General features: G+C 43.2%; 1 long non-coding RNA gene across 1 annotated transcript in view; it reads left to right on the top strand.

Annotated features, from left to right (window-relative positions):
* Nucleotides 1-25,564, top strand: part of LOC146862319 (uncharacterized) — a 144,110-nt gene that overhangs the window by 93,132 nt on the left and 25,414 nt on the right. Inside the window, exon 3 of the long non-coding RNA XR_014978115.1 lies at nucleotides 18,484-18,574. This is a non-coding gene — a long non-coding RNA (uncharacterized LOC146862319). The remainder of the gene's footprint in view (nucleotides 1-18,483; nucleotides 18,575-25,564) is intronic.

Here is a 25,564-nt window from a genome sequence, read left to right as displayed (position 1 = left end):
CTTCTATTAAAGTGTCATTAAGTCTTTGCATGTCCGCCATGGAGGAAGTTTCTAGGTAGATATGGGTGTCATCTGCATAGAGATGGAAGGGAATGTTAGCTTTTTTTAGTATGGTGGTGAGGAGCTCCATGTAGATGATGAACAGTGCGGGTGAGAGAACTGATCCTTGGGGGACGCCCCTGCTTATGGGGCGTAGGTCAGACGTGAAGTTTCTGATTTTTATTCTTTGGGAGCGGTTCTGCAGAAAGGAGATAAACCACTGTAGGACCACCTCTTCAGCTCCTACCCTTTCTCGGAGTACATTGATGAGCAATTTGTGGTCAACCGTGTCGAAGGCTGCCAATAGGTCCAGGGGTATGAGTAGACAGCAACGGTCTTTGTCGAGTGATTTGTAGACATCTTCTATGACATTCAGAAAGCTGTCTCTGTACTGCAACATTTTCTGAAACCTGATTGGTGAGGGTCTTGGAGTTTGTTGATGTCCATGTGATGGGTGAGTTGGAGGGGAACACATATTTCCAGTATTTTGGCTAAGAATGGGAGATTGGAGACGGGCCTGAAGTTATTGAGATTGTTTGGGTCAGAACCTGGTTTTTTTAGGTCTCGCGCCTAGCGGTGCATTGCGCAGCACGAGACATTTAGTAGGTGAAAACGGGGTATCCAGGCTGACCTAGGAATCGCACACGCTCATGCGTGTGCGATTCCTTTTGTGGTACGCGATTGGCCTTCGCGTGCGTCTTTTTATATAAGACTGCACGCAATTGGCCAAAGGCGGGCGCATTGCTCCGCCCATGGCCTATTGGTGTCTATTACGCGCTTGGTGCGCGTAATAAACACCAATAGGCCATGGCTCGCAGTGGCGCATGCGCGCGCACCACTTGCGGGCTTGTTTTAGTTGTGGCTTGCAGTAATCCTGTTGCCCTCTGTTGGTTGGTAATCGCATTCCTGGCACAGGTACCACCTCTTGTGTTGATTGTCAGAGTGAGTAAACATTACATAGTGTCCAGGCAAGGGGTTGGGCCTTGCGAGTGAGCCAGGTATGAGGCTGGCACGAGAATAGGCTCCGGGCCCCGAGTGGTGGGTTAGGAGGCCCTGCCGGCTAAATCCCAGCTCTGCACTGTTTCGCGCAACGGGTCCCTGATGTGGCTGTCACACTGCGTGAATCTCTTCACAGTACCGTCTAAGCCAGCAAATACTGGGAATGCCTGCCTCATCACCACAGTCTGTCTGCCAGTGACGTCAGAGCTTAATCATGACTCTCAAAAGCTGACGAATGAAAACATGACCAGACTCTGTAACTGACAGGAATGGTGGCAAAACATAGTAAGAGAGCTCGGCGGTGCGTGCTGACACGCTCCTTTCCAACGGAGTACTCACCCCATCACACACTCCAGCTAAACCCAGCTAGTTGGTTTTGCCAATCATTTTTCGGCTTTTAGGTTACATATTCTGAAAGCTTAAATTTAAGCAGCATCTCACATCTATAAAATCTCCACACATGTGTTGCTGGTTGCTGTCAATGCACTTAAATAAAATTTAGTCATCCTCATTTCATATGTTCTTTGGCTGCCCCAATGAGAGCATCGGAAGCCAACAGAAACCGTTGGCAGCGTGCCATCCCCTTTTTCAGAAATCAGTGTTTTGCTTAAAAGTACTTCACAGCATTACAACGCAGGTTTTCAGTACCACCGACAGCATTTCCTGCTCCACGTCTCGTGCTTGGAATGTGGGACACGTGCTTCTCGCGTCTACGCGCCTCTCACCGAGTTTACATTGTATAATTTTATATCGCAATGTTTACTTTGGTTTGGGTATCATGAAGAAGATTGTTTACACGGAATTTAACAAGTCTGTTTTTCCTTTTATGGAGAAAATCCGGATTAAGCAAAATACAATTAACTTGATCGTTGTGTTTGTTTAGGACAACAGACTCACAGCTCTGTGGATCAAAGAGGGACCAATTACAGAGGCCGGGGAAGGGGTCGGGCCCGTCAGAATCTGAATTCAACTTGGCAATCCTTCTCCCCGAGGATCACACGCAGCAGAGGCAGAACACCCCTATAACTGCGAACGACAACAACATAGTGGTCAACCTCTCAAAACACTGACTCACGGATATGGAAGTTGAAGTACTCAATAAAGGGTTAGGGTTCGTACCCACCCCCCGTCATGATGGGTTTCAACTCCGGGCTGAACTCTATGGTCTTATGAGGAAGATCAAACTTAAAAAGTTTTTTGAGGGGAAGGAACAGGAGAATGTATCAAATTTTTCAACTAATTTACGTTGTCCATCCCAGTTCTGTCCTCCCACGAGTGCAGTAGGCCCCGAAACTTTGGTTTTTGAACAGAAGGTCTTACAAGATATCAGTCAGATAGAACAAAACATGCACACTGTGGGCCATAGCAATATGAGCCCTAGAGATTGGCAGGCATTGAAAAGTATACAAAACAATCACACCATCACTATCAAGCCAGCCGATAAGGGCGAGGCGGTGGTAGTGATGGATACCCTCGATTACGACACTGAAGTGGCCAGGCTTTTGGGCAACCGCTGCAATTATAGACCTTTGGCGCGGGACCCCACTAATGAACTACAGGCGACCATTATCCAACTGGTGACGGAGGCTAAAGAAAAGAAATGGGTTACATATAGAGAAGCCGAATTTTTGATTAACATGAAACCTAGAATCCCGGCGTTCTATATTGTACCCAAAATTCATAAGATACAACAACCCCCCCCGGGACGTCCAATAGTCTCGGGTATCCAATCTTTACTAGAACCATTGTCACAGTTTGCGGACTTTTTTCTAAGGGAATGTGTCATCACCCAACCCTCGTATGTCCAGGATACCACTGATGTTTTGAGAATACTGGAGAATGTAACATACAATCCTGTCAATCAATTTCTAGTCACTATAGACATAGAATCATTGTACACAAGTATCCCTCAGGAAGCAACGCTGGTGGCAGCAGCGCGTGCCCTGAGGGATTCTGAATAGTTCTATGACACTCCACAAACCTTTGTCTTACAATGCATAGAGATCGCATTGACCCAAAACTTCTTCTCATGCAAGGATCAGATATACCTTCAGGTGTCTGGTACCTCGATGGGGGCTACCTTTGCCCCAAGTCTGGCCTGCATCTATGTAGGCCAGTTCGAAGCGTACCACATCCATTCTGACACCAATCTCTTCCAGAGGATTATTGTCCTCTGGAAGAGATACATAGACGATGTGCTATGTATATGGGAAGGCTCGGAAGAGAGACTTAATGAATTTCTAACTTGGCTTAATGGCCTAGATAGCTGTTTAAAGTTCACCTGGTCGGTGAGTAGAACATCTGCAGTATATCTAGACCTCGACATTCAGGCTGAGCATGACAAGCTTGTGACTAAGGTGCATCACAAATTAACCAATAAAAATTCCTTACTGCATTATAGATCATACAATCCCAGAGCCCTCCGGGACAACCTGCCTGTGGGACAGTTTTTAAGATATCGCCGTAATTGTTCCACCTTACAACAATACTCTGAACAGTCCAATGTGCTGGCCACCAAGTTAGAAAATCGAGCATACCCTAAAAAGGTAATAAGACAGGCAAAAAAACGAGCATACAACACTCCCCGTGCGGCCCTTTTGGAAAAACCCCCCAAGAAAAATGGAGAATGCATTCCAGTGGTCACTACTTTTGGCCCACTCTCTACCAAAATCAGGCAGATCATCCGTAGACACTGGCATCTGCTAAGCACCACCAATATGCAAATGCCTCCACCCCGTTTTGCATTCAAACGATCGGCGAACATCCGTGATCGGCTAGTTCACACTAGACCCAAAACAGATCTACGAGAGACCAACATCCCTCCGGGGCATTACCCATGTGGGAGTTGCTCTGTGTGTGCACTTACATCAGCCACTAAAAGTGTTACCCTTGTCAATAAAAAAATGTGGTTTCTAAACAAATTTAGTAACTGCAACACTTCCAATGTCATCTATAGATTGACGTGCCCCTGTGAGCTCCACTATATTGGCCTCACCACCAGGAAGGTAAAAATAAGGATACAAGAACATCTTAGTACGCTACGCGCAGGCAAACTGAGCACAAAATTGGTGCAACATTTCCAGTCTCATAAACGCACCTCTAAAGACGTGCGTTGGGTAGTTTTAGAAAGGGTGACAGGCGACCAGTTTAACATGGAATCTAGACTGAGTAGTAGGGAAGCACGGTGGATTTATCAGGAGGGTGCAGATCAAACCGGATTGAACGATTTAATTGAATGGAATAAGGTTAACACATAAACCATTCATCCTAATGCCTACATCGACATAGGGTTCCCATCATGCATGGCTGAGTGTCTATAAAGATCAGAGGCAGCAAATAAGTTAGGAACTCAACATTAAAAAGGCCCATACATCCAGCAAGCAGATAACTAAGAGAGTGTATTATAACATGCCTCACTCCTCATTGTTATCGTTTTAGAACTTGAGAGCCAATGTGATAACCTTTATTCTCTTAGAAGGGCTTGTGTATGGCAGCATAACTTTATCAACCCCTATGCAATTTTGGGGAACACAAATAAAAAATAAATAAAAAATGAAAACCATTTAGAGGAGCATTTGGGGAAAGACATGTGTGTTATTTCCAAATTTTGCAAAAAGGTTTATCTAACATTACACATGACAAAATTCACCAGATGGTTGTATAGAACACATGTCGTGCTGTGCCCTCGTTTGCCATTTTGTAGATATATCTATATGTGCGGGGCAATTTGAAAAATCATAGAATACACTGAGGAGTTCACCATTCTGACATGGCGGCGTCTTTTAAATTACGAGATTCGCTGATTTCCTGAGGAGGGCGGGACCACCGAAGTCCGGTCACGTGGTGAGCGTGATTACGCTCATAACCATGAAAAACAACAGCCGCGTTGCTGCGGTGCTGAGTCAACGCCAGACACGGACGCATTTACGGTGAGTCCCGATGTATGACTTTTAAAATAGGGCACTCGACTAAAAAGGGATAGGAACCCGTGCTAGCACAATTTGAGTGGGAAGCCAGGCCACAATGCTAATAACTGGGTGGGCACGAACTTGACAAGAGGAAGCTACTGTAATGGGACAGGGCTCTCCCGACCTGACGCCGAGTACTAGTAACACCCAAAGAGGTACACAATTGAAGGGTAGATATACAATAGGATTGAGACACAGGAGTGATAACAACCTATGATACAAACAGTGGCAGGTATCTGGTAATGGTATTCCCTAAAGTCTCATGACTCTTATTGTGTATTACAGACTCACGACAGGAGTCGAATAGATGAGCCTTGAATGAGTGATCACAGCCACAAGGACTCGAGGGTAAAGGTATGCCCATGGTGGGCAATATCCCGGTAAATACGGTGGATGATATGTAATTCGGAATGCAGTACACATTGCATCAGCTTCTTTTTAAACCGGTTGCCAACTAAGTTTGCTATGTGTTGTTTTGTCTATCTTTTGTCTCTAACAGAATTGTTTTTAACTGACAAAAACAGTGGTGCAGGGTGGAATGACAATACACCACGCCCTGAAGAAGTTGCCGTGAGTTTATCCAGAAGGCAATGAAACATGTCGGCATTTTAAATACGAGCAGTCACACAGCATAGAATAAAAAACGCAAGCCAGTGTGATTTAGCTCAAACTTGTATATTATTGTGGGGCTTAACGTGGTGCACGAATCACTGCACAGTTTTTTTCCTTTTTTACCACACACCCTAGCACTTTGCTTTTTGGGTCATTAGCCATTCATTTCTTCCTACACACATTTCTTTTTCTGGAGTGTTGGTAGCTGATGATGAGATCTTGAGGTAGCAGGCGAGTACCATCCTGCTTTATCCTCCTTGGTGTTGCTACCGTGAGGCACCAACACTCCTTTTCACACTTTTTTCACCACATCTGGGTGTTGGAGACACAAGTTCTTAGGCATATAGATAGCTTTCTTGTCTTACCTCGTATGAAAAACACTCGTCTTTTCTTTTATTAGTGAGCCATACCAATAAGTAGCATAGATGATGTAATCACTTGCTCCACAGGTTGTCTAAAATATATGACAACTGTAATGGATATATGAACTATATGCTCACAGTGTGAACAGGTCCTTTTTTGTATACAGTCGATTACTTAACACCATTATCAAGTTCAGAGACTAATTAACTTACGAGGAAAAAATCACACTGAGGAAACTAGTTTATAGTAATCTCCAATTCAGATTGTGTACTCTAGGAAATAGTTTAGAGGTATGCCATTATTCTCTTGAACGATTTGGATTTTTTTAAACAATATATGAGTATCAGCCTGCATTGAAAAGTATAGTTCGCAAATCTCTAAACTTTGCAATTTCTCTCAGTGGAGACTAGAGTGCTACAGAGCCCCGTCAGGGCTATACAATACAACTCATGGCTTTAGGATTTTTTTTTTATTTAACAGTGCAAATTCTTTATATAAATACCAACATACATAACATTATTTGAATTTGTAAATGCATCCATAATTTCTCAAATGTTTGATCTTTACTTCTGATTTCATTTTGTATAAGTCACGTTCTAAATATCATAGGCAAAAGAAAGAAACTTAGTTTCTTGTTCTTAGTAAGTTCTTGTTACGTGGAACATGTTTATAAGAGTGTCACAGAGCAATGATATGGCATCGATGACTTCAGCAAGGCATTACTGAAAGTATGAGCTATTGCCGTTCCATTAATATTAGCAACGCCAATAGCTCAAACTTTCACTGATGCGAGACCTATTGCATTGCAAATGCTTGTTTAGTAATGGTGTGACGACCGATTTTGAGGCATTCTGGCATGATTCTGGTTTTCTGGGAGCTATTTATAATCTTTGTCCAGAGCGGGGCTAGGGCGAGTTCGGGTTTTTGGCCAGTTAGGCAGGCAGAGGGTATTTGATGTGTGGGGAGGGCTTGGTTCCGGTAGTCATTTCAACTATTTCTGTTTTGGAGATGGGTTTGAATGATTTTCATTTGTTGGGAGGGTTATTGTCTTCTTTGTAGGGTGCAGGCTTTCATTGGGTGGGTGGTGGAGGTCCTGCAGTGAGAGCTCAATCTTGGAGATCTTTTTGTTAAAGAAATTGGCAAAGTTGTCATATAGGTCTTTGGAAGCAGGCATTGCAGGGGGGTGTGGGGGGGGAGGATGGGGGGGGTTGGATGTTTGCTGTCTAATGAGATTGAAGAGTTATTTGGGGCAATTTTTGGCATTGTTTAGTGCACCACAGAAGGAGGTTTTTTCATTTTTTATGTGCTTTTTATATTTCTTGCGTTCCGTTTTGAGTTGCTCGAGGTGGATTGTTGAAGGGTTGTTACGCCAGAGTCTTTCTGCAGCTCTTAGTTGTCTTCTTTCAGAGTTTAGGTCTGTGTTGAACCATGATCTCGATGGAAAGTTCTTGACTTTTTTTTGTTTCAGGGGAGCTATTTGGTCAAGTATGACAGTCATTGTCGCATTGTAATGTGAGGTAAGTTCTGTTGTGGAAGTGTTGCATGCGGAGGTGGAGAGGTTATTTTTAGGGTTTAGGGTGGATAAGGGTATTTGGGTAGAATTGGTATTTTTATGGTAGGTAGGGGTTAGGGGGTTGGGGTCGATAAGGTTATATATGTAAGTATTTTTACATATATTATTCGCTTTATCCTTACCTGAAAAATAATTACATTTGCTAAGCCTGCATTGTAAAGGCATGATTAGTTCCGTCATACAACCGTCTAAGCATATGAAGGCAAATTGAAGGCAGCCTGTGTAATTTTACAATGAGTGTGCATGGTCTCAGTGGAGTACCTTAAAATGATGCGCCCCACCCCCCCATTGAATTAAGTAAAGGCTGGAACAAACATAAATACAGAATGGTGGTGTGTCAAACTAAAGGTTGAGCAGGAGAGTAGGAAATTATGTTATTGAATTTTTATAACACGCACAGCTACTCCTGGGAGTGTCCCGGCGCGAGCCTATGAGGTGCTGGTAGATGAAGTGCTTAAAACAGAAAAGTTTTGAGCTGTTTATTAAACTGCCCTAGATCCTGGATGGTGCGCAGAAAAAAGGGCAAAGAATTCCAGGCTGTGGCTGCCCTAACGGCTAGGGTCCTGCCCCCCATTCTTTGTAGGCGTACTCGGGGTATCTGTTGAAGCAGCGGAGATGCCGACCTCAAGTGTCTGCCAGGCATATAGAAAGCAAAACGCTTCCGGAGGTAAACAGGCCCTCCAGCATGCAAAGCATGATGTGCTACGACTAGGGCCTTGAACTTAACACGTTTTATGACAGGTAGCCAGTGCAGCAATCGCAGATGATGCTTGATGCCATTTCTAATGGGAATGTTGAGCACAAGCCTAGCTGCCGCATTCTGGATGACCTGCAATTTTCTGAGAGTATAATCAGGAAGGCCCAAGTACAATCCATTGGCATAGTCAATGCAGGAGAGAATAAGTGCCCATGTCACTGTTTCCCTCGCTGTCCTCTGAAGCAGTGGAAGGAATTTCTTAAGGGACTTTAATATCCCAAAGCATCTCTCAGCCAATTTTTTTTATCTGGGTCGAGAAGGACAGCTGCTCATCGAACCAAACACCCAGATTTTATACTGGTAGGCCAGAGGAGGATGGCATATGATAGTCGGACGGCCAGAGAGATTCTCTGAACCGGGGGAGAAACATTCCGTAGAGAAGGATTTCCGACTAATCCTCATTACATTTGACCTGAGCGGCTCAGACCCATTGAAACACAACTATCAGACACTCTTTCGCCTTAACAGTAGAGAACTTCGATTTACCCCAGGTAAACAGAAGTTGGGTATCATTGGCGTAAGCAACGATCTTGCCACCCTTCTCTTCCGCTAGCTGGACGAGAGGGGTGATGTAGATATTAAAGAGCAGGGGGCTCAAAGAGGACCCCTGCGGCACTCCAGTGGTCACAGATTGAGGCGGGGACAAAAAAGGCGGGAGCCATACCTGTTGCGAACACCCCTCCAGAAAGGATTTCAGCCACCTCCAAGCCAGCCCAGAGATAAATATGTCCACCAGCCGGGCCAGCAGCAGCGAATGGGGAACGGTATCAAATGCTGCCAACAGGTCAAGCATTATAAGGGCCGCACTTCCACCAGAGTCCAAACAGTCTTGAATAGCTGCAGAGACTTTGACTAGGGCAGACTCGGTGCTGTAGGCAGCTCTGAAACCAGATTGCGCCGGATGGAGTAGGCTAACACCTTCCACAAAATCAGTGAGCTGTTTGTTAACTGCCTTCTAACAGATTTTCGCCACACAGGGGAGCAGAGAAATAGGGTGATTATTCCCTGGGTCCCCAGCGTCCAGCGATGGGTTTTTGTAGCAGCGGGAGGAACTTCGCCTGTTTCCATTCTGCTGGGACAACTGCCTCTTGGAGGGAATGATTAGGAAGAGGTTTTGGTGCTGCGGCCAGGGCGACTGACTCCGGAATCTGGGGATCACGGTTCGATCCCCGGCGCCGGCGGCAAATTAACCCAGCACCATGTGACTCTGGGCAATAGCTTGCTTAATCTTCCCGATGGCCCCCAGCACCTAGAGACCCTTACGTGTGATTGTTCGCGCTTTATAAATGTGGATTATTATTATTACGATGTTGCAGTAAAATGGCAGGTCAGGTGATACCAGTGCATATTACTGGTCATGAAGGTATATTTTAAACACTTTACTGCAGGAGGTGACCTCGTCATAGCCTTTGTCTCTTGAGGTCAGACGTTGAAGGTGAATAAGCAGTCAGTCAGCAGATGCCATGGAGACCGTCACAGCTTCATGCTGTGGTGCACGTAACTCTTGCAGGCGCCACACACTCCCAGGAGGCTAGGCGCGTGCACCAATGAGCTGGGCATAGTATTAGAGGACATTGTTTAATGCAAGGCAAGGACATGTAAACAGACCCGGCTGCCGCTTGTCAAATGACTATCCAGATCACATTTGGTTTTTTATTTGTTGAACGTTTTTCTGTTTGCTTTGGTATTTGCGCTGCAGTCTGTTTGTGCTACTTTTAAGTGATCGCTTCTCGAAGCATGTGCCACTAATGCATCTTTCTGAACACACTCCCATTCCTGTGTTCAAATATCACTTTGGAGTTTAGCGCTGTATTATATCTGTCATACTCGGGCTCTTTCTGGTCCCAAAAAATGCAACTTGTGTACGTTAAATTGCATACCACTGTGTGCATAATCTTTGTGTACTGTGAAGCACCTCGTGCAACATCTGCTGTGTATATGCTGTGTACCAAGAGCATGAGATTTTAGCGCATCTCATGCAGGGGTACTTCATAGTTAAGGGTGAGCATAGATCGGAATTGTATTCAGTCCTTCACTATGGATTTGTGAAATGCAGCCATGCTTCCCTTTGCCAAATCTCAGGAGGAATCCCGTCATCCTCAGTGATCTGTGACCACTGATCTTTGCTAACTGACCCTCGAGTCGCAGAAACTTTGATATTCCAAGAGCCATTGCTAAGCTTTTTCCCCAAACTAAGACTTTAACGTGTGTGTGTGGGTTTTAGCTTTTGTATTTATATGCCACTGTAGGCCTGTGAATGTACTGTGCTACTACAGCCCTGCTCGTCGTTATTCTTTGATCAAAAGCAGCTCCTTTTGTGGCTGAGGCAAATCTGGGGCCTGATGTATAAAAATGCTGATTGAAAAAAGTGGTAGCACATTGTGATGCGACCTATGTACTAATAGGTTGCGGTGCAAATTCTCCAGTCGCAAGGGCTCACAAAAAGAATTGACTAATGAATAATAGATATGCTATTTGGGACCCCTGTGATGGGTTACATACAAGCACATAGAAGGTGGCAAGGTGTCCTGCCAACAACGGACCACCTTCCTGTGTTTATATTCTCAAACATGAATTATTTTTTTTAAAACAAATCTGCAGTGTTCTTAATGAAACCAGTGTTCATCTGGGACACTGCCTGCCTTCTTGAAATCCTCCCCCTTGAAATCCTCCCCCTTAAGCCCCTCTACCCCCCGTCCCTTATCACCCCCCCCCCCCGCCATACATCACGATCCTCAAAGAGGAAGCTGCACAACAGGGAAGTGTTCCCTGTTCAAATCTGTTGGCACCTACATTGAGGAGTTGGTAACTTTTGAAAGTGGTCACAAACCACTGACAAATACCATTTCGAATCTCAATTGGGAGTGGGTGCTGCTTTTCTACTTAATTGTGAATCATAATCGGTCAGTTGACCATTTTTATGAATCGGAAATAGGTTTAGTACCTAGCAAAAAGCGAATTTGCAGTAACAAACCCTGAGATTGTGGGAATCACACGATTCTCAACTGCAAAATGACTTTGTTCAGCCAACCCTTTGTTCTCAATGCTATTTTTGGAGGAAAAAGGAAGGATTTTGTATCTTTCTTGTAAGGAAGACCTCAACTCTTGGGTAAGGATTAATATTAATCTATTTCCATTTGTGTATGGCTATAGTGGCTTAATTAATGGACTTATAGCAACGTTGCACTCCTGCAGAGTATTAGAAAATCATTGCGTAATCTCAGCACAAAAGGAATTGACTTTTTCCTTTTAGAGATAGCTTATGTACAGTTTTAGTTCTCTCACAAGCTTCATGTAATCAAAACAAAAATTAATCTATAATGTATACATATATACATAGAGAACTTTGGGCGTGGACCATTGTTATAGGGATGGCAGTTTATTTCGCAGTGTAACAGTAGAAATACAATATCTTATGTAAGATATGATAATTGAATAAAGATAAGAGGGCATGGTAGGTTAAGAGATGAGCGCTGCAACAGGTGGCTTGTAGAGCAGTGAGTAGTGAGGGCTTTCTTATAAAAGGACAGTAGAGCCAATTGTAGAGTTGAGCCTCTGGGGAGCAACAGGCGTTTGTGCCTGTTTTGGCACCCCGAGGCACTTAACTTTTGCTTTCTCTTCTGTAATGTGGTTTGCATGGGTATGCATTTTATGGCAGCATGAGCTCAAGGGGTTGTTCTATCACCACGTACCATGGCCCCATGCAAGTAAGGGACCAGTTTGCCCATGCTCCCAAACAGTAATAACGACACAGGGCAAAAAAGCTTGAGAGGCTGCCTAAAACTGGTGCAGTTAGAGCTCACCCTCTGAGGCGTCCTTTAAGTGGGATTACTCTAACCCCCTAATAGGGGTAGGTAGGGTACCAGCCATCACTTGATACAGTGCCTCACTGCTGCCAGCAAAGACCTAAAACTGGAAGTCAACAAAACAGGGAGGATGTGCATGGATTGTGTAGGGGTTACTACTGCGAATATACAGTATTGTAATACCTCTTTACGATCATGATTGAAATTAGTGTTTCTAAAGTTTGTTTGATTTCGTATTTTTGAAATATGTCTCAGGTTTTTTATGATATATGTACAGCCAAAATTGGAAGCATTCAGGATCACATACACTTCAGTATACATTTGAAAACATGGCTATTTCCAAGATAAGTAAATCATCCCACAACGCTTGGATAGAACCTGGAAAGTAAATCGCACCTTCTAGTACAATTTACAGTTTACAGCCCACAGACACAGAATAACCCATCCAGAACACTACTCTATGTAACCAGGTTAGCTAAGAAGTACTGGCTTGTGGTTAGCCGGAGTACTCTATACCTACACTGTAACGCTTAGAAGTCACTTTTGTTTAAGTTGAGTTTGAGAAGGAGAATGAAAACCCCTATTTTGCCTAGCCACCAGTAACTCCGTATCGGCTGGTTAACTTAAAAGGTGATGGGCCCAAGAGATGGGGACATATAACATATTTTCACATGGGAGGGCAGAGACCAGGACATGGGGCACCTGTGAAACACCAACACACACCACAAGGTACAGGGAAGGCAACCTTCTGAGCTCATTGGATGCAATTGGGAGACAGCAGTGCGGGGCGGGAGGGAGAGGGGGGTTTAACTAGTTTTTTTTGTTGGGGAAGGGAGGGGAGGGTGGGTGGGAAACTGAGGCCTGCCTAGAAGAATCCCCACCGGACACCGTAAGTGACAGTTGAAAATTAGACTCATAACTACGGGAATGTTTATAATATGTACCATGACAATGTCGTGCGCTTACTTATACCATCACCATTGGAACCGCTGAATATTATATAAAAGGCAATAAAGTTTGTTTAAAAAAACACAAAAACTTTAAAGGTGATGGGGAGCAAACACGTATGTCAAAATGCACCATGCAAAGGGGCAAATCAAATGACCCCCACCGGGGATGTGTAGATTGCTAATTCCCCCACTCCACTGACCTCACCCTGCTCTCCACCATCACCTCTGCACAACCCTCCTAACAACATTTTGGGGTAAACACTCAACCAAATGGTGCATTTTAAAGCAGAATTTCATGTAGTACTCCAATAATTCCATGATATACCTGGGAAGCCATGCCCGTCTCTAGAACTTGGGGATTCACCATTCCCACAAAAGTGTTTGGGAATAGGGTGGCTAATAAAAATATCTTTCACACAATTGGCACATGAATTAGCTAAAAGCTGTAGATCTTGAGGCAGTTCTATGACTTGGGGTAGACCATTTTACATGATCTGCCAACTTTCCACGAGTATATATAATATTTTCCTTACATTTTCTACCCTTCTCCTTCCATGTAGACTTTCAGTATGTATTCGCTATTGATTGCAAGGAAGGATCATTGTGCCAAAGATCAGCTGAACGAAATCACAAATGCAAACAATATATCTAGGACAGGCACCATTATGCCGTGGATGACTTTATACCAGTTATGGATGCTGTCATTTTCTGAAGAAAGGGGGGAGGGTCTTACGTGGGTCCTCTTGTTTGCCATGTCCAATTTCAATTAATACTAGAACCTGGCTAACAGATAATGTAGAAACTCATCACACACATCAGTTAGCTCAAACGCATTCCCTAACAGATGTGTGCACTTGTAGACTCTTCATCCAGACCACTATCCCTTATCATGCCCCTCGAACTTACCTCTGACACCGGTGGCAGTGCGAGCAGTTCTGAGGCTCTGGTTTTTTTGCTCAAGTCCTGGAAAACAAATAGTGCAGCAGCAGGTGGGATTTGTTAGGATACACAGCTTATGCCTTCCAACAGAAGGTCCCTGCTGGCTCTACTCATGGCTGAGCCTTATAGGCAGTCTCAGCCACACAGCAGTGGAGGAAGATATCTGCAAAAGGTGAGTTCGGGTGCATAAACAGCCCTTTGCACAAATAATGCTGTACTTTAAAAAAAAAAAGAAAAAAATAATATTTACATATAGAAGAAGGGTGACTGCTCAGACCTCCCCTAATGCAGGGTGCATGTTAGAGGCATTATCAAAGCAAAAGGCCAAGCATTAGAAGATAGCTCAAGAGGCGACAAAGTTTCAAGGAGAATGTAGGTTTTACCTGATTGAAAAACATGGGCTGTTTGATAGTTGAGTGCATTAGAGCTTACCGTCTTACCTTACCTACTTCTCAATGGACTGCCTGTGGCTGCGTGCTGAATCTTTCGTAAACTCCGTCCTCAGCCACACAGTGTTTCCTAATCTTGGTGCCATTGAAAGTATTTTCATCGCTATGTACTATTTTAATCATGGCCTCTAAAACTTTTTTTATCTTTTTGTTTTAAATTTTTTTTTATAAGTATCGTATGTCCACTGAACCATTTGTCTTGACTTTTGGAATTCAACAGCACTTAAGTATTTATACATAAGGTTGTTAGTTAAAAATGTCTTCTCATTTCCATATTTCAGCATGTTTACATATTCTGTTTTGCATCACATGAAATGTTGTGGAAAATATAAAATATTAATTTTAAAAAATGAGTTCTACAAATACAAACATTGGCTTCAAGTACAGCAACACTTGAAATTCTGAGTGTATACATTACACATTTAAATCTGTGTATTGTCTTCCTTATACATGTAGACCCTTTCTATTTAGTTATGCATCTATATATTTTACTCTACTCCTACTGTAGAAAGAAAATAACTTTTTACTCAATGTCTCACCCTATACCACTCTTATTATATCTTCTACCTCCACTCTGACTCATCTCAAATCTTTCTACTACTATGATCTCCAAAATAACCCTTTCCAGACTCTTCCCTCTGTTAGCCCCAACCCCACTTTACTACTATGATCTTCCAAAAACCATTTCTAAATTCTTCCCTCATGTATCCCTCCTTTTGACTCATCCCATACCTAATCTTACGACCATGACCTCCCAAATAACTCTTTCTAGACTCTTCCCTTTTCTATCCCTCCATTATCCTATTCAATCCAACTAACAGATTTGCATGTCTACCACTCAAATTAACTCCTATTTCTCTGTACTAATACACCACTAATCCTTTTTGGCTTCGACACCTCGTCAGTGGTAGTAAGCTCTATATAAATACAATTACAGTGAAATTTAGTGACACTCAACTGAGTTCTTCTTGGTCACTTCTAGCTGATGTACAAATGAAGGACATTCACTTTTAGTGTCTGAGCCATAGGCAATTATTTCCTTCTTTAGGGTGAGATGATTGACTCAAACTATTAATATATTTTCACTCCAATCAGCAGGCAAATCTTCATATCTTGTGATTTTTTTACTTGGTTTGTGTAGTTGGTACTGGTTAAGTGAAATTCTGAGAAATATTTGTATTGTCTGTGTACTAGAGATTTACAGACACATTGACTGTAAAACATGGTAAGTCATTCAGAAAGTTATGTAAACCCATGACATTTACTGCAAATATATTTTATTTTATTGATTTCTTGAACATTGCCTTAGATGATTCAGTCACTGGAGTACTGTGCAGTATCTTTGGCCTTGTTTGAGGCCTTATCGAACAGCAGAAGTAATGACATAGGGCAACGAGCAGTACATATGATCTACTGAGATGGATTGTGATTGTAAAGGCAAAACAGATTAGACGATAAGTATGATACTGAATCTTTAGTACTGAGATACTTCATGAAATGTTTCATGTTGACGGACTAGTCTCAATTTAACTGTAAGTTCTAAATTCTTTTAATTGAGTGTTTGCTTCTCTCTGAATGACTGCGTTTCCAGACGTAGTAGTTCCTTGGTATGTTTCAAGGCTGTGATGCTAGATAATGAGTATTTTGCCATATTGCTCAGAGAGCTGTGATGAATGGCTTAGTATGTCAAGTGGACACCCTGAAGCTAGAATGCCTAACTATAGTGAGCCAATAACGGGATGTGTGTATTTCGGTAATGAGATCATAGAAGCAAATACCTAGGATCAGTTAATTTATTGTCTCTTCCACTGTTTTTAGGAGAGTTAGAGGGTGAAGTAGTTTGGAGGAGAACCATTGGAATTCTTTGGTGAACAGACAAGAGATTTAGTTTCAGGTATCCTAGGCTGATCTTGCAGATTTAGGATACGATATTCTCAATTGTTCAAAGTTTCCTTGATCCTAGGGCCGAACAGAGGACTTCTCCTGGATCTAATGATTGGTGCGAACAGCTTTCAGTTTTTTTTTCCCGACAAAATTAAAGCCATACAGGAGAGCTTTTGGCCCGTCAGTCAGTCTCAGGAGACTCCGCTTTATCCTAAATTTGCAATGCCGGGTTTGGTGTGCCCTTCTTTGGCTACATTCTCTATTATTCCCCTGTCTGACACCCTGACGATTCTTAAATCGCTCAAATCTGGTTCTCTCAATGATCCCTGCCGAGCAAGGCTTCTGGCGGCAGTTGCGGACATAGTCAACCCTGAAGTGAAAAATATTGTTAATATATCCCTCCAGACCGTTATGATTCCACCTGAGTGGAAGCAGGCGAAACTTCTTACCGTGCTGAAAAAACCCGCACTTAATCCTGCAATCCCAGCTAGCTACCGTCCAATTTCCTTATTCCGGCTGTGGCATAGGTTTGTGAGAAAGCTGCCCATAAGCAACTCTCTGAGTGTGTTGAGACCTCGGGCACCCTCCACTCTGCCCAGTCGGGCTTTAGGGCATCCCACAGTACTGAGACGGCCTTGGTCGAAATGGCAGAGGCTATTAGAGATTGTCTTGATGGGGGCGGCAGAGCAGCATTAGTGCTTTTAGATCTCTCTGCTGCGTTCGACACTGTGCCTAACCAACAACTCCTGGCATGGTTGTCCCACATCGGCATCTCTGGGCGGGTATGGCAGTGGTTTGAATCCTTCCTTGCCAATAGATCACAGCAAGTATGGCTGCCGCCTTTTTCTTCTACTCCTAGAAGTTTGAACACTGGCGTCCCCCAGGGCGCTACATTGAGCCCTCATTTGTTCAATGTTTATATGACGTCCCTGGTCTACTTGGCAGAGGAGCTGGGTGCTAAGATCATAGATTATGCTGACGATACCCAGCTTTTCTTCACGTGGAGTAAAACGGACTCCTCTCCGACCATTGCCAAGAATGTCTCGCGGAGGTCTTTAAGTGGCTAGCAAAGCCCAATTGAAGTGCAATGAGGAGAAATCGGAAGTGCTCCTCTATGGTTCCTTCCCCCCTCAATTTAAAGAAGCTATTTGGCCTGTGGGCTATCCTATGCCTAGCTCCTCCGGATGTCCAGCAAAAAACCTGGGGGTCTGGTTTGGTGAGGATTTGAGATTTCTGCCTCAGATTAAAAAACTAGCGGGCGTGTGCTTCAACACTCTTAAACGCCTTAAGACGTTTTTGCCTCTTTTACCAAAAAGGGCTAAGGAAATGGTAACCAGCGCGCTCATCTTGTCAAGGTTAGATTATGCCAACGCTCTGTACATTGGTCTCCCGGCATATCAGCTAAAAAAGTTACAGATTGTCCAGAACGTGACGGCTAGAATCTTGTTGGATATGCTAGGTAGATCCAGTGCTAGTCAGAACCTTCGAGATCTACATTGGCTCCCAGTTGAGCAGCGAGTACGGTTTAAGACCCTGACATTAGTCAATGGTGCTCTTTACAAGACTGGGCCTCAATATCTTAGGAGACGGTTTTTGTTCTATGAGCCGTCTCAACACCTTCGTTCTACAGGCCAATGCCTTTGCTATGGTTACTAGGTTCTGCCAGACTAGGTTAGGCGGCTGCTCTCTTTCTGTTAAAGCAGCCAGGGCTTGGAATGCCTTGCCCTTTGAATTATGAAACATGGAGAGCCTCAGGGTATTTAAAAAACAATTAAAAACCCTGCTATTTAAGTAATCTTCGGCTAGGTAATTTCTTTTCTTCCTCTTCTACCATTTGGCTATCGCGCCGGGACACTTTCTAGTAGCCGTGCGCGTTATAAAAGGAGGTTAACATAACATAACTTTAAAATAACTTGTTTCTCTAGAACTTATTTGGTGATTGTTAACAACCAGGATGCCAATACTGACGACGAGTGGTTTCTCGTATAGGATAAAGAGAATGTGTGGATTGTTCCTTTAGAAGCAAACAATGGCATCCCTATGGAGCTTGAGTATTTATTATGTAGCTCTAATTAGGTTTGTAAATGGAATTGTGTTTATATTGCTTGTGTCTTATTCACCAGATTCTATTATTTTTGTGTTAGCTTTTCAGACAGCATGCTGAACATGTTGCAGACTACAAACGCTTAAATGGAATAGAATAATCCTATTGCAACTTTATCCTCTGGCTCCGTGGTAAGTGTTTGAAACATTTTTTCTTAAGAACCGGGCAAGGCAAAAACATGTTTATCTCGGACATTATTTGTCAAGTTAATGAATTTCTTATCTAATTCACTATGTAAACTGTCCTGACACAGTACAGTCGGCACGCTTCTTTGTTCCAGTCTGAAAATTATGCATAGTATTTAGTTTTTTTGCAAAAACAACTCATCTTAATATCTCCAGCAAGATTTCATCAGAAAAATGACTATCAAATATTTTGAAAATGTTTTGATTAAATAAACCCTAAATAAATACAACTCTATATAAGAGTGGTGGAAAAAGTTGCTTAATATTTTCATAGTGAAGGGGAAATAAAGCCATAGATTAAAAAGAAGAAAGGGCAGAATAATTTTTCACTGAAAGTCATTTGTAAATCTCCTTCAATACCCAATCCGCTATCTTCCAGTCAGGGCTCACTTTTCCAACGAGAACAAATACATTTTTATTTAACATTTTAAAGTATTTCACACTTGCACTGCACGTTCTGGGTAGAAGAGCCTTAACCACCTTCCACCTATCTAGAACTCTGTCCCACTTCTTGCTTTCCTTAAGCATCGCTCCTAGGTAAACTTAAAAAATTCAAAATCAGTTTTACTTTTTAAAGCCAACTTTTCATCTGTGTCGCCAAACATCCTGTTAAAAAAGCCATATTGTATACATTCCTTTGACACAAAGGCACGATACAAAAATAAGTGTAAATAAAGATTTAACTAATCGTTAACTTGGAAATAATCAACACAATGGTTAAAGTCATTTGCTGCAAAGTGATTTCAAGACCAGAACTTATGATCATTAAAAAACGTAGAAATGAATAACTAGTTATCAAATTAATTCAGCTATCTTTTGTATTCCATCCAAAATACCCAACAGCATCCAGCAAAAATGCCAGTCTAAAGAGAGAAAAAAAATACAATGACAAATGGTGATTTCAAGCAAGAGCTTAACTCCGTTCTAACAATGTATATAGTTGCACCCCAAAAAATTCTGCAATATCTTTGAGAAAGTGTGAATGCCCTTTACTCTATAAGTTTACTTTTAAAATGATGAAAAATATTTTAAGGCAACAAAAGTATAATTATTACTTGACATTGAAGTACATTAAGAGTTTGAAGGAGGTGGGCCGGTCTAAGTCCTTTGTGGTGGTTCTTGCACAAGAAGTTAAGTTGAGCAATTTTATATGAAAGGAATCCACAGTCGCTTTTGGAGTGTCACAGAGTATATCCCTTTCCTATTTAATATTTACATCCTTCAGCTTGTCAAACTAATCCCCACCTCCAGGTCATCAAATAAGCTAAACAAATGCAGTGGGGCTGTGCAAATCTGGATGGCACATAACTTTCTAAAGATGAACTCTGATATAAAAGAGCTACTATTACTGGGAAGAAATGTAGATTGTTGGGACAATTCATACTGTCCTACTAGCCTAAGAGTACCTCCTATTCCCTCAAAAAGTAAAAACAGTAGGTGTTTTTTTGGACAACACTCTTTCAAGGAGTGTTTAAAATAATGCAGTTTGCGGTTCACGTTATTTATTTGTAATGCTTCACATTACTGTACAACATTCCTTTGAAGCCAGATGTAATATTTAGTGGTGCCCCTATCGAAGCAAAACATCTGAACCCTTTGCGGTGGATGTAAAAGTAAAAATGTGCTGTGGGCTCTGGTGCACATCGATATTTGCCATTCCAAATGGACCACCAATTTCTTTATAGTCTTTTCCATCATAATACAGATTTTCCTAAATCAGGAAAGTTTTGATTTTGTTAGAGAGATGGGTAGTATTCCATTTACCTTGTTTTATCCCGGGCTGCTATCATAACAAAACAAAAAAACTACCCCTCCCTGGAAATTTGGGAAACTATTCCTCTCAGGCATTCCTTTTCTTGACATATGGAATGTAACATTTTTAAGTGAAATCGAAGCTATAAGCTGAACAAAAAGACTCCCAAAACAAACTTCAGTTTCAGCCTTGTTTTCATTATACCACTCCAAGTTTTTCCTGGAACGAAGGTGTTAGCGCTTTTCCTGGAACGAAGGTGTTAGCGCTAGGAAGAAAATAGACCAGCATAGGTTGTAGGCTTTGCTTAAAAGGGAGGAAATCATCAATGAAAGTCAAAAACAAGATAATCGACTTCGTGTCTTTAATAAAATCAGGACTTTTCTTTAATATTTTAATTAAGAAAATCTACATTTCATAGCAAAACCAGAAGCTGTTTATTTGTATAAAGTATTTTGACCACTGCCATAAAAGCAGGACTGCATGGTTTGAAATAAAATGTTGAAAAATAGAACTTTAGATTAGTTCAATTATCACACGAAAGTTTGTTTGATATTCTTTTACACATCTGACAATACATAATTTGGAATCATAAAAATATTCAGTAGTCGTTGAGCTTCAACACCCCATCAGAGGTAGCAAGCGTTATATAAATGCAAACCTTTTCCCCCTTCTGTCCCTCCACTATTCTTCTGAATCCAAATAACTAACATATCAACCACTTAAATTACTTTCATATTTTACACTATACTAATTCACCACTAATGCTTTATTGATTCTAGAGTAGCGTGCTACTCGCAGAAAAAGTAAATTTGACTCCTCGTCAGGGGTAGTAAACGCTATAAAAATTCAAACAATACAACTACTTTTTGCCACTGGTAATAGAAAAGAAACCCAGAGAGAGAGAAAACTATCTCAGAAAAGTTTCAGAGCCTCACTTCAGAGAGCCTTTTGAACAAAGTAAAACAAGGGAACGTAGGTAGTTTGGTTAAAACTTTTTTACACGTGCGAACATCATCATCTAGCAAGTTTAAAAGAATGATTTAGAAATAAGATAATATCCCAAAGTGCAGTGTATTTTAACTTGGTGGGTTTAGCAAATCTTATACTGTTTAGTAATCTACAAATCAATGGTTGTTCTCCAATTTGTTTGCTCTCTGTTTTATAATGTTCAGCAGAAATAGCTGAACTGTAACCTTGAAAGGCCAAGAGTCCATGAAAGACTAAAACCCAAGAGACATTTTCTGAAATGGGATTAACACTCCTATACATGCACCAACCATGCACCAACTACTACACCCTGATCTACAAAGCCAAGTCATTTGTAAACTTTGGGAAGTCCCAAGGCTCAGGAGTTCCAAACGAGGACTGGTGTTGCCTATTAAGAGACCAGACCACCCCAAAATTACACATGCTATCAGTTGAAAGGACTCTCCCAAAATGAGACTATAACTCGCATGTAGGGTTGTGAACTAGCCATTTGGATGAATTATAAAGAATCATAGCAGCTGCAGATAGTTCTAAGTGCATTGGGAGTCAAGCGTAGGTTTTTCATAGCATAGTAAATAGAACCAGGATGCTTTTTCTCTGCAGGTTTGAGAAATGACAAATGGAAGTATAGCATAGGAACGTCACTGTGACCAGTTTTCTGTTACAAAATATTCTCTCCCTAAAGCCACTGGATCCACTCTCCAGCTGCAGAAGAGAGGCAATTGGATGTGTTTGCATCTTGAATCAAAACTCAAACAGTGACTCCATTTATTGAGAATTTTTATCAAAATTGTGTTTATTAAAGTTTTACAACGTACAATCTAACATAGTACCATCACATGGTCCCACGCAGGGGATCAGAAAGCACAGCATGGCCGTTTGAGTGAATTGCCTAATCTACCCAAAACCCGCTCCTCTTCTCAGAGGGTAGGCCAAATGACGGATACAGTTTCTAAACCAGTGAAGCTTAAAGCAGGTCTTTGCCAAGGCACAAAACACGCCGGCAAATCCAAAAAAAGGTGAGCTTCCTGCTGCGGCGGCAACCTCTCCCAAATTGCGCAGTTGAGGAGCTATTCAGAGAGAGAGCGACATGTACAAAATTCTCCTAACATGGGCTGGTTAAACTAGGAAACCAAAGGTACCAAAAGAAAAAGAAAGAAACAAATAAAAAAAAACTACCACCCCAACACCCACCCCCCACCCAACCCGTGGTGGCAGCAAAGCACAGTCAGTCGAGATGGCATTCAACATATCGACACTAATCAGAATTGAAAGAGGTGAAGGCTTCTTATGGAAGAGGGACAGACAGCGGCCGGGAGGCCTCTGGAGAGAAAGGAGACAAGGGGACCCCATTTAAATTCAAAATTCTTATAGTTATCCCTAAAAATATCTGCCATACGCTCTAAGCTTAACAATCTCCATAGGTGGGAGTGCCAGAGGGAAACAGCAGGAGCCTCCCTCCTCTTCCAAGCGGCTGCCAAAGTGACTTTCGCCGCTCCAATGCAAAGCCACATGATCATTTTATCAGCTCGAGTCTGGTGTTCTAGGCAGGGGTCCCGGAGCCCCAGAAGCACTCCCGCCATGGTAATGGGGACTAGGTATCCCAGCACTTCTTTTATATGCGCCAGGATTTCTTCCCAAAAGGGGCGGATAGTCGGGCAGTCCCACCAGATATGCTGGAAGTCCCCAAGCATACCACACCCTCGCCAGCATCTATCCGAGGTGGTGGGAATAATCAGCCGGAGTTTGGATGGGTGCAGATACCAATCCATCATGGTCTTCAGGTGTGCTTCCCTGAGTTCTATAGAGTGATTAAATCGCGACATGTCAGACCAAAGGTGAGACCATTCCTCATCGGAGATAGAACGGTGAATCATGTCCTCCCACATAGCCATGTATCTGGGGCGCGGGGATGAAGCTGTTCGAAGTAGGAGGATATATATAAACGAGATCACCCCTCTCATCGTAGTTGTCTTGGTGAGGTAGGCCTCAAATTTCGTGAGGGGCTGAGTAGCAGCGTCCCGCACCTGAGGCGAGAGGGCCCAATGCATCAGTTGGGTGTAGTGGTATCGTTCTGTGTCTTCTAGCTTATAATCTCGTTTACATTGATCAAAGGTGAGTGGCTCACAATTATTGAACAGATGCGTCAAAGCTAAGCAGCCTCCCGTTCTCCAGGCATCAAAAGGCCCCTCGCGCTGGGCCGGAGGGAAGGTTGGATTGAAATAGATCGGGGTAAACGGGAATGTGGTCCACCTGTCGTCACCCGAGACCGAATCCCATATTTTAAGGGTGGTGCGTGTAGGGGTGCTAATGTATGAGTTCTGTGGTCTGTCCTGTCGGGAGCGCCACGCCAGATCCCAGATGGTTCGCCCCGTCACACTGCGGTCCATGTGTAACCAGTGTTTCTCGGTCGCCTGTTGGGTCCACTCTGTCAAGACTCTCAGCTGCGCCGCTTTGTAGTATAGGAGGATGTCCGGCAAGCCCACGCCTCCGTCCGAGCGGGAGCGGCGCAGCAAAGAGTATGCAAAACGCGCTCGACTTCCCTGCCAAATAAAGCGCAAAATCATGGTCTTTAATTTCCGAAAGAAGTCATTCTCTAGTGGGATGGGCAGGGCCTGAAATAAGTAGAGAAGTTTGGTCAAGAGGGTCATTTTAATCGCATGTAGGCGGCCTAGCCATGACAAAAAGAGAGGCTCCCATGTCGTGAGTTCTGTTTGGATGCGCGCGAGAATGGGAGGGAAGTTGGCCGCATATAGCCCCCTAATTTCCGGCGTCAGCTGAACGCCCAAGTACTGGATGGAGGAGGCAGCCCATAAAAGTGGGGTAAAGGATTGGAGCCGGACAACCTCCGCTGAGGAGAGGGTAAGATTAAGAATGTACGATTCGCCTAGATTTGTTTTGAACCCCGACACTTGTTCAAAATGCTCAAGTTCCACCTGCAAAGGCGGAAGAGACGTCGCCGGTTCAGATAAGGATAAAAGAACATAGTCTGCGAACAGGGAAATCTTATGGGATTCTCCGGTAAATGGTATACCCTGGATGGCAGTGTTATTCCTGATCGCTTGTGCCAATGGCTCAATGCTAAGCTCAAAAAGAAGAGGGGAGAGAGGACACCCCTGGCGCGGGCCCCTTGAGTGAGCAAAGGTAGATGAGTGTATCCCGTTGATCACTACTCTAGAGCGGGGAAGACGGTAATTAGCTCTTATCATATTAAGAAATTTAGGTGCAAAACCGAATGCCCCAAGAGTGCCAAAAAGGAAACCCCAGTCCACCCTATTGAAGGCCTTCTCGGCATCCAGGCCCACCAATATAGCAGGGATCTGACGCTTCTTTGCCTTTTCAATCAGGTGAATGATTCTACGAGTATTGTCGTGCGTCTGTCGCCCTTTGATAAAACCCGACTGATCTGGGTGAATGAGGGTGGGCATGAGGTCGTTTAAGCGCTTGGCAATAATTGAAGAGTACAGTTTAGCATCCAGGTTTAGTCGGGCAATCGGCCTATAAGAGGCGCAGGGCTGGGGGTCTTTCCCTGATTTAGGAATTACAGAGATCACGGCCTCAGACATGGAGCCGGAAGTCGCTCCTTCCTCTGCCATCTTATTAAAAAGGCGGACAAGGTAAGGAGAAATATCGGGGCGAAAGTTTTGTAAAAAAGATCCGTATAGCCATCCGGCCCTGGTGCTTTGTGAGATTTCAGGCTTCTAATAGCCATAATGACCTCCCCTTCAGTAATGGGAGCAGTGAGTATATCATTCCAAGCATCAGACACCTGGGGCAGAGACATCGACTTGAGGTATTCCTGCTGGGCATCCGCGTCTAGGGTCTCCCCAGAATATAGGTTCCCATAGAAAGCCCCAAATAGCTCCGCCTTGTCCCGATCCCTATGTGCAATCTCCCCCGACGGGTCCAATATACCGCCTATATACTCTTTCTCCCGTTTGCCTTTCAGTTGTCTGGCCAGGTGTTTACCAATTTTATTGCCCTGGGTGTATGATAGGTGCCGAAGCTTAAGGAGAGTGAATTCTGCCCTATTGTTGTAAATGGCCTTGAGCTTGCCTCTGAGGGCCGTAAGACCGCGGAGCGTTTGCCTTGTGGGTTTAATTTTGTGGGAGCGCTCAAGCTCCGACAGTTCAGTTTCTAGTAGCTCTCTCTCGCGAGCACGCTGCTTATTCAGTGCCGCATTAAGAGCTATGCAC

This window comes from Triturus cristatus, chromosome 2_2, assembly GCF_964204655.1.
Source record: "Triturus cristatus chromosome 2_2, aTriCri1.1, whole genome shotgun sequence".
Classification (NCBI taxonomy): Eukaryota; Metazoa; Chordata; class Amphibia; order Caudata; family Salamandridae; genus Triturus; species Triturus cristatus.
This window is presented reverse-complemented; position numbering and strand designations above follow the sequence as displayed.